The sequence below is a fragment of the Palaemon carinicauda genome, chromosome 2 (genome assembly GCF_036898095.1).
Source record: "Palaemon carinicauda isolate YSFRI2023 chromosome 2, ASM3689809v2, whole genome shotgun sequence".
Classification (NCBI taxonomy): Eukaryota; Metazoa; Arthropoda; class Malacostraca; order Decapoda; family Palaemonidae; genus Palaemon; species Palaemon carinicauda.
In genome coordinates, this window is record NC_090726.1 from 16,757,934 (window position 1) to 16,767,933 (window position 10,000).

The window sequence follows — 10,000 nt, forward strand, 5'->3', positions numbered from 1 at the left end:
TTTTGAAATACATATTTTATATATTTTTAAATTGATAACTTAATCATATTCAAGTAAAACTCTGAAAATTACGTACATATATTTTTTTCAAGGACTTTTATATTTGAAAAACACAACAGATCTCAACATCCAGTGAAAGAGGATACTTCAAAACGTTCAATAACATACACACAAATGTACATCCATACTTATATACATACATACATTGACATTTCCCGTAGCCTTAAAAAAACTTCTATTGATGTTGTTCAATTACGTATAGTTTTATACACTTCTGTATCAGGAAAACATGATAAATGGAAAATAATCTAATATGATGAATTAGTTGAAATACTATTGGGGGGAAAAATATCTGGATGGATGTCCGTGATGACGCGTATTACCATAAGCAAAATTATCTTCTCATTAATGTCTGTCTCGTAATTCCCATTTGTTAAAAAAGAAATTATGTTCTGGTATCTGCTTCTCCAAAGCTCATCCACAATGCAAGCATTTGGATTGCTAGTTAAAGACATGACGGTAGTTAGCTTACCGGATGGATTATGCACCAAAGAGTGTTAAATATAGTAGATAGTTTCCATCTCATTGGTTTTTTTCTTGCTTTTACTGCCTTGTCTATACATCATATACCCCCAAAAAAGTAGTCCCCGAATATAGGAAGACTTAAATGCTAACTCGGCCTGTGATAAGTTTGAAATGGCTGCACGTTTTAAGGAGACAATTTCCTTTCCAGCCAAATCCTCCTAGGACGTCACGCATGGTATGGAAAGCACCATTGCCTGTGACACTACGAACAGAACCTACTGATGTCGTCTTTCTCGCGAGTACTATGCCATGACCTGGAGCACCAGTGGACAGATTGAAGTTATGATGAGCCTGGACGAAGATGAAGGCGATGAGGACCACCATCATCATGCCCCAGGTAGACGGGGGATCTGTCAGCATGGCAGCTCCTGTTTGCATTGCTGCCGGATGCTCATCTGAAAGTGGGATTGGAAGATGTTGTTTAATTCATAGTAATGTTTCATGTGAAAGGACTATTCAATATGATTATATATGTACGCATATATATGTATATAGATCCACACACAAATATATATATATATATATATATATATATATATATATATATATATATATGTATAATAGTGTATATATATACATATATACATATATACGTACATAAAATATATATATATATATATATATATATATATATATATATATATATATATATATATATATATATACTGCAAATATATATATATATATAGATATATATATATATATATATATATATATATATATATATATATATATATATATATATGTGTGTGTGTTTGTGTGTGTATATATATATATATATATATATATATATATATATATATATATACATTTATATATAGATATATATACTCACACACACACATACACACACACAGACATATATATATATATATATATATATATATATATATATATATATATATATATATATATATATATATATATATATATATATATATATATATATGCGTGTTTGTGTATGTATCTATGTGCAATTTTATCTTTTGGATATTCAAAAAATAATTACAATTTTACTTCGTATATTATTCCGAAAATGACTTTCATGATTATTTACAGAATAAAAACAATTCCAAAGTAATGAAAAAGGACTAATTCATTTAAAGGTGATAATATGTTGAAAAAAAAAAGACTAATTCCTCTCTACCATTGAGAACATGCAGATTGGTCGTCGCCGAGTGAAGATTGGAAGGCAGACAAGTGTAGTTCCCTTCATCTGCTGGTTGTGTTACTGATGATGAGTAGCGAGGTGATGCTCATCTCACTGCCTCGTCCACCTCTCCTGGACACCGAGAACTTGACCCTTGGGTTGTCATACTCGAGAAGTCTCTCTCCCGAGTGGTACCAGAAGATGTAATCGGGGAGCTGGACGGTAGAGCTGACCTTGCACTCCAGGCGGGTCGTTGAACCTTTGCGGATATATTTGTCGACTTCCCCTACGATTTCGACTTGAGGTACTGATGGCATGGATGAGGAGGGGATGAATTACTAACGTCGTAGAGCTTCATAGTTCTAGGGGTGCATTTGTATAATGCTTGATACTTCTAGAATTAAGGAATACCTAGAAATATTTTTTTCATCGAGCATGTGATTTTATTTATTTTATATATATATAATCCGGAAATTCATTTCATATTTTCTCATTCTTTTAATACTTATTAGGTTTTTTGTCTTCTATTTCTGGATTTTATATTTATCAGAGACGTTTTTTAGACAACGCAGGTTAATTGACAATTTATAATAAATGTTAATGAACCATGTAAAAGTAAGGGATTCATTGTGAATCAAGGTAAATATTAAACAGTATTCATGAATATAACACATTTAAATCTTCCTGTTTTTAAATAAAATATAACTTGAAAATCATATCCTCTCATCTTCATTATGACTTTAGAATATCAAGTATAAACTGTACTTTATGAAATTCTAAGAAAATTGCTACAACTTAATATCTAAAATCCTTCACTGGTCTTATATCCTACTAAAGATATACAAAGGCAGTTTTCTATAATAAAATTTCTACTGAGTTTAGTTTTATTATCCTCAACAAGATTAATCATTACCTATTAAGTAATAGATTCCATAAATTGCAAATTAAATCATATACTGTAAGTCCCATACCAATGACAATCTGATGAAGCTGAGTTTTGTTTTATTATCTTTAACAAAATTATGCATCAGCAATTATTCAATTTGTCTCATAGCAATGACATTCAGATGAAGCTGAGTTTAGTTTTATCATCCTTAACAATATTTAGCAGTAGCTGTTAATGAATGGATTCCATAAATTGGAAATTAAACCAATAAAGTCCTCTACAAATGAAATTCAGATGAAGCTGTTTTTAATTTCATCATACTTAAGATTATGCATTAGCAATTAATCAGTAGATTCCATAAATGGCAAATTAAGCCATTTAAGTCCCATACTAATGACATTCAGATGAAGTCAAGTTTAGTATTATCTTTAACAAGATTATGCATTAGCTATTAATCAATAGCTCCCAATATATTGTAAATTAAACCATTTAAGTCCTATACCAATGATATTCAGATGGAGCTAAGTTTAATGTTATTATCTTTAACAAGATTATGCATTAACTATTAATCAGTAGATTCCATAGATTGCAAATTAAGCCATTTAAGTCCCATACCAATGACATTCAGATGGAGCTAAGTTTAATGTTATTATCTTTAACAAGATTATGCATTAACTATTAATCAGTAGATTCCATAGATTGCAAATTAAGCCATTTAAGTCCCATACCAATGACATTCAGATGAAGCCAAGTTTAGTATTATCTTTAATAAGATTATGCATTAGCTATTAATCAATAGCTCTCAATATATTGTAAATTAAACTACTTAAGTCCTATACCAATGACATTGAGATGAAGCCAAGTTTAATATTATTATCTTTAACAAGATTATGCATCAAATATTAATCAGTAGATTCCATAAATTGCAAATTAAGCCATTTAAGTCCCATACTAATGACATTCAGATGAAGCCAAGTTTTGTATTAATATCTTTAATAAAATTATGCATAAGCTATTAATCAACAGATTCCTTAAATTTCAAATTAAATCATTTAAGTCCCATGCCAATGACAGTCAGACGATGCCAAGTTTAGTATTAATATCTTAAACAAGATTATGCATTGGCTATTAATCAATAGATAGCTTAAATTACAAATTAAATCATCTAAGTCCCATACCAATGACATTCAGATGAAGCCACATTGACATCTTCGGCTCAGTGGAGATCTGGCACTCGTAAGTGCCCGCATCTCTCTCTTGAACATATTTGATGACAAGGGTCCAGGTCTCCGTACTGGGAGTATAGTGTACCGTCAGCCTTTCATCCCTAACGAACGTATATTTATCGACCGTGAGAATGTCTGAATCCCTCTGACGGACCCAGGATACTTGAAAAAAAGTAAAATAGTGATAGCAATGAAATCTTACAAAGCGTGTATCAAAGAGGCACTTTATAAAAGGTGAAAAACAAATCAATGTCCATACTGGAATAAACATGAAAATATCACTATAGATATTTTTTGAAAATGTCAACAGCCACATCATCAAAAAACAACAAAAACAGCAACAACAACAACACTAAAGATGATAAGGATAATGCAAATACTACCAATAATACCTTTCGATTTAAGTTTCAGAAATTCTGTATTATAGAACCTGTGAGTTCTTCACTCGAAGACTTGAATTGTCTGCATTCAATGTTGATGTAAATCCATCAGCGTAAATATATATTCTCTCTCTGTCTCTGTCTCTCTCTCTCTCTCTCTCTCTCTCTCTCTCTCTCTCTCTCTCTCTCTCTCTCTCTCTCTCTCCCTCCCCACAATAAAGAATAAGGAATCTTATCTACCTATTGCATATAGTTAATTTAACTAGAAATCTAAGATTATTGAATGCAAAATTCCAATAACAATATCGTGATGTTATCTTCTAAGTTGCATCTAAAAGAATAGTGTACATTTCAAAAATATTATTAAAAAGTAAAGCTTAAACAAAGAACTCAGTCACTCTGGTGATCGAGATGACTTAGTTTTTGTTGTTTCTAAGCGTTAAAAACAATGCACCTTATTTCATATATCTGCAAAAGGAGAACCAAATTGTTACTGGTTTATCACTTAACTGTTTAAGAGCACAAGGAAAATATACATTATATGTTGAATGAATGTTACTTTCTCTACGGTTTCCCCTTACTATTCAGTTTAAAGTTGTAAAGGCCGCTCATGAATGGCAGAGGTAAGGGGAATTGCCATTGCCCCATAAAGCAGGACAATGCCCTGGAGACTGACCATATTACACATGATCAGCGCCCAAGCCCCCTCTACCCAAACTAGGGCCGGGCAATGGCTGCAAATGACTCATAGGCTCCCCCAAACGCCCCATTCTTAGCTCACTGGGATTGTGAGGTTGCAGCGACCAAATGAACTTACGAGTTTCAGCGAACCTCGAACCCCAGTCTTGCAATCACCAGGCAAGGACGCTACCAACAGGCCACCACAACCGTTATTGATTCTTTGACATCAAAGGGAATGTATCTATCGGGATTTTGACAAAATATGACCTTTGTTACCATTGTATTCCTCGATATAAGAGACGCCAATTTGAATACGACGATAATATTTTAATCAACCCATGACGCTATTGTATTTCCACGAATTTCTAGATCTCATAGCGACTTCTCTCTAAAGCGTTTGGGAAAACCGGGAAATTATGCTGCTGCAGTTATCCCTTAATTATTTGAGAGCGGGAGCCGAATATTCAATGATGATTTTAATAAGATCTGATGTTTCTTACTGATTTGATCCGTAATTGTTCGATAGCGCAAGAGAATTAGATTACTCTATTTTCATATATTTTTGGGTTTATTACCAATTATCTACTTCGTTGTTTGACAACGAAAGTATTTCACGATGACATCTGATGTTTCTTAAAGTTACTTCTCATAACTTTTTACTAGCAAATAGGCTGTTCAGTTACATTTTGTTCAACTACAAAATTTCAATCGAGTTATCTAAACTCTTTTAACAGCAAATTATAGATTATTTTGATAAACTCTGAAGCCTCATATCCTGTTATTTCCTGATTATTTCATTTTGCAATGTAATTATGATTCTCAAGTTCAATGATCCTTAAGGTTTCTCTTCTATCCTCCATTTAATTGTTTGACACCACAATCAAATATCTTATAATGTTTTTATCATTTTCCCCTTAGGTGTTTGTCAGCCCATGACAATTGTGTTACTGCGCTTTGGTGAACTAGATATATTTTACTGATTTATCCCTTTATTTTATAAAGTCCAAGTAATCCGAGAAGTTTATTGGACTCTGTTTTTCTTACTGGTTTACGACTTTTTTGTTTGATGGGCAAATAATCTGTGATACTTCTAATATTCTCTGACGTTTCTTTCTGATTTATTTCGTTATTTTTTTAATGCAAAGTAATCATAGATGTTTCATATACTATGATATTTCTTACTAATTTATCCCATTGTTTAATGGGCAAGTATTCAAGATGTTTTTAATGGGCAAGTATTCAAGATGTTTTTAATGGGCAAGTATTCAAGATGTTTTTAATGGACTATGATGTTTTCCACTGATTTATTCTCTTGTTTGATGGGCTAGCAAGACGAGATGTTTTTATTGTACTCTGATGTTTCTCAGCGATTTATTCCTTTATTGTTTTAAAGCCAAGCAATCATAGGTGTTTAATCAATTCTGGTGTTTATTATCAATTTATACCTTTGTTTGAAGGGCACTTAATCTGAGATACTTAATAAGTTTTGATGTTTCTTATCTATTTATCCATTTGTTTGAAGGACTAGCAGTGGGTAATGTTTTTAATGGATCTAATGTGTCTTACACTGTTCAAAATTTGCCGTATAGAAATGATAAAATCCTGGAATGAAGGTTGCTAGACATTTAACATTTTAAAAACAAATATGTTGACGTATAGGAGTGTTATTACGGTCACCAACCCGTGAAAGATGATAACAAAGTATGGTAAAATTACGGTTGTCTGTATATTACTGAAATACGTCTGGGAAAAGTATATTTTTACGGAGAATTTCCGATTAAAATTACGGTTTTTTTAACAGTGTACCGATTTAATCCTTTATTATTTGAAGGGCAAATAATCCGAGATATTGAATGAACACTGATGTTTCTCAACAATGTATCCCTTTGTTTGTAGGGCAAACAATACGAGACGTTTTAATAGACTTTAATGTTTCTTACCGATTTATCTCCTAATTGTTTAACAGCACAGGGCAAATATGCCACGACATTTTGATGAACTGTGATGTTTCTTGTCTGTAGAATTGGAAAGTAGGGTCACATGTAGAGACCGGTACCTAGAGCTACTCTCAAGATCATATGACCTGAAAAATATAAGCAAGGGTTAATTATAGTAGTCATTGCTTCTATGGATGCTACGCTATCAAAATGTTATTATTATTATTATTATTATTATTATTATTATTATTATTATTATTATTATTATTATTATTAGTAACGTTGATAATAATGATGATGATGAAGATGATAGTTTGAGTAGTAGCAGTATGAAAAATGGAAGAGTATTACTGTTAATAATAATAATAATAATAATAATAATGATAATAATAATAATAACAATAATAATAATAATAATAATAATAATAATAATAAACGTATGCTGGTTCAGAACGGTGTAATCGTCACCATATAATTCCATATGTGGGAAGCCATACACACACCCATGGAAAAAAGAGAGAGAGAGAGAGAGAGAGAGAGAGAGAGAGAGAGAGAGAGAGAGAGAGAGAGAGAGAGAGAGAGAAGTTAAGATGAAACTACCGACAGATATCATATAGGGTAATTGTCACATCGATGATTGATTAACCTTATGAACAAGATATTGAATGCTTAATAAGATATCTTTTTATTTGATCAAATAATTATAATATTGATAAAAAATGGCAAAGACAGATACCTATGTTAGCGTACAAACATGAAAGATAATTACCCAAAATGAAGCAAGCTAATATCCGTAGAGAAACATTGGCCATGTCGCTCGAATTTAATCACCTGATTTTATTAATCAATTAAAAAATAATATTTCATCTTTTCAACAAACTGTGTGAATTTCACTTGGTATAAAATTTCTCATTCCTTTAGATATCCAAATGTTGTAATATCTAGAGATTTTGGTAACGTCAGCGTCCATGTTTTTCACTAATAATCTCTGTTGAATGTATTTTTCTACTTTCAGTTTCACCATGGATATTCCGACAACTTTTCATGCCCGTTAACCAACAAACTTCAATAGCTTTTTTATTTTCAGTATTCATAAAATTGATAATTGAAGAATTTGATGTGATACTCACAAACAGAAAATTAATATCCATTAACTGTTTCACTTTTGAATAACGTAAAAAATGTTTCTATAACAATGTACACTTATTATTCACCAGATAGATGCTTGATATTAGATATTACTCTAATTTTTTTTCAATATATAATATTTTTCCAGTTTTAAAAAGGAATTTTCGAATATTATTTCAATGTTTATAATCTATCAGAGAAAGGATTATATTTCCAATAAAATCTTGGAACAACGAATCTCATAGCATCCAATAGTTTTCCCGTATAGATATCAGTTATATGTGGATTAATTGCAAATAAATAACATTCAATCTACACCCATAAGAATATACGAACAGTTTAATATAATTGGAAAGTAATGCAAAATATTAAAATGCTAAAGTTTGTACCCTCGCGAAAAGTACAGAGTCGGAAATAAAGAAAATCCTTTACAAATTAGCGAAACCCAGAAGAGTACTCGCGAGTAAAAAAAAAGAAAAAATGTAAAGAGACTTGAAGTCAAATGTAGACTTCAAGGAGACGTCTTGAATCCAGCAGGGAGCCCTCGACGTTCATCCAGTTTCATTCCAATGCTCGTCCTGTAAGACTGGCAATAGCCAGGTCTGCGAGGAGTGTTCAGGGGAAACAGAACTTTCGTCCAACTAGTCATCGCTTGGCCTGGGAAAGTCAGTCCAGCTGGAAAGGGGGAGGAAAGTTTTGATTAGAGCAAGATTCTTAAGTGAGGTTTCTTTTCATTGTTAGTGGGAATTAAAAGCAAAAAAGCATTTTTAATTGTTTCTCTCGATCTCAGTCTGTCTTATTAATGTTGTTAACCATGATATCCCACAGACCCCTTATTCCTCTCTCTCTCTCTCTCCTCTCTCTCTCTCTCTCTCTCTCTCTCTCTCTCTCTCTCTCTCCTCTCTCTCTCTCTCTCTCTCTCTAAATTCAATTTATCAAGTATATGACATGGGAATCGAATTCAGATGACCTATCTCTCTCTCTCTCTCTCTCTCTCTCTCTCTCTCTCAAAATTCAATTTATTAAGTGTATGACATGGGAATCAAACTCAGACCCCTGATTCTCTCTCTCTCTCTCTCTCTCTCTCTCTCTCTCTCTCTCTCTCTCTCTCTCTCTCTCTCTCTCTCTTAATTAATCATGTATATGAGAATCAAACTCAGACCCCCCCCTCTCTCTCTCTCTCCCAAAATTCAATTTATCAAGTATATGACCGGGGAATCAAACTCAGACCCCCTTCTCTCTCTCCTCTCTCTCTCCTCTCTCCTCTCTCTCTCTCCTCTCTCTCTCTCCCTCTCTCTCTCTCTCTCTCTCTCTCTCAAAATTCAATTTATTAAGTGTATGACATGGGAATCAAACTCAGACCCCTGATTCTCTCTCTCTCTCTCTCTCTCTCTCTCTCTCTCTCTCCTCTCTCTCTCTCTCTCTCTCTCTCTCTCTCTCAATTAATCATGTATATGAGAATCAAACTCAGACCCCCCCTCTCTCTCTCTCCCAAAATTCAATTTATCAAGTATATGACCGGGGAATCAAACTCAGACCCCCTTCTCTCTCTCTCTCTCTCTCTCTCTCTCTCTCTCTCTCTCTCTCTCTCTCTCTCTCTCTCTCTCTCTCTCTCTCTCTCTCTCTCTCTATCTCTCTCAAAATTCAATTTATTAAGTGTATGACATGGGAATCAAACTCAGACCCCTAATTCCTCTCTCTCTCTCTCTCTCCTCTCTCTCTCTCTCCTCTCTCTCTCCTCTCTCTCTCTCTCTCTCTCTCTTTCAAAATTCTATCAAGTATATGACATGGTAGACACAAAATTTTTACATGAATTTAGAAATTATTGTTAATTATGAACAAGAAAAACATGTGTAAACGGCTAATTTGAAAAGTTTTCTAATTATTGCAGGACTTAGTGTTTCATAACGAAATAAAGCCTAATTTGATAATAAGGGGAGAGATAACTAGATAGAAAAAAAAATTATATATGATAAAAAAAAGAATTAACATTATTTTTTCTAGTGACATCATACATCATTGAGTTT

At 32.7% G+C, this 10,000-nt stretch overlaps 1 pseudogene; it reads right to left on the reverse strand.

Moving 5' to 3' along the window:
- Positions 1-10,000, reverse strand: part of LOC137615304 (uncharacterized) — a 12,269-nt pseudogene that overhangs the window by 649 nt on the left and 1,620 nt on the right.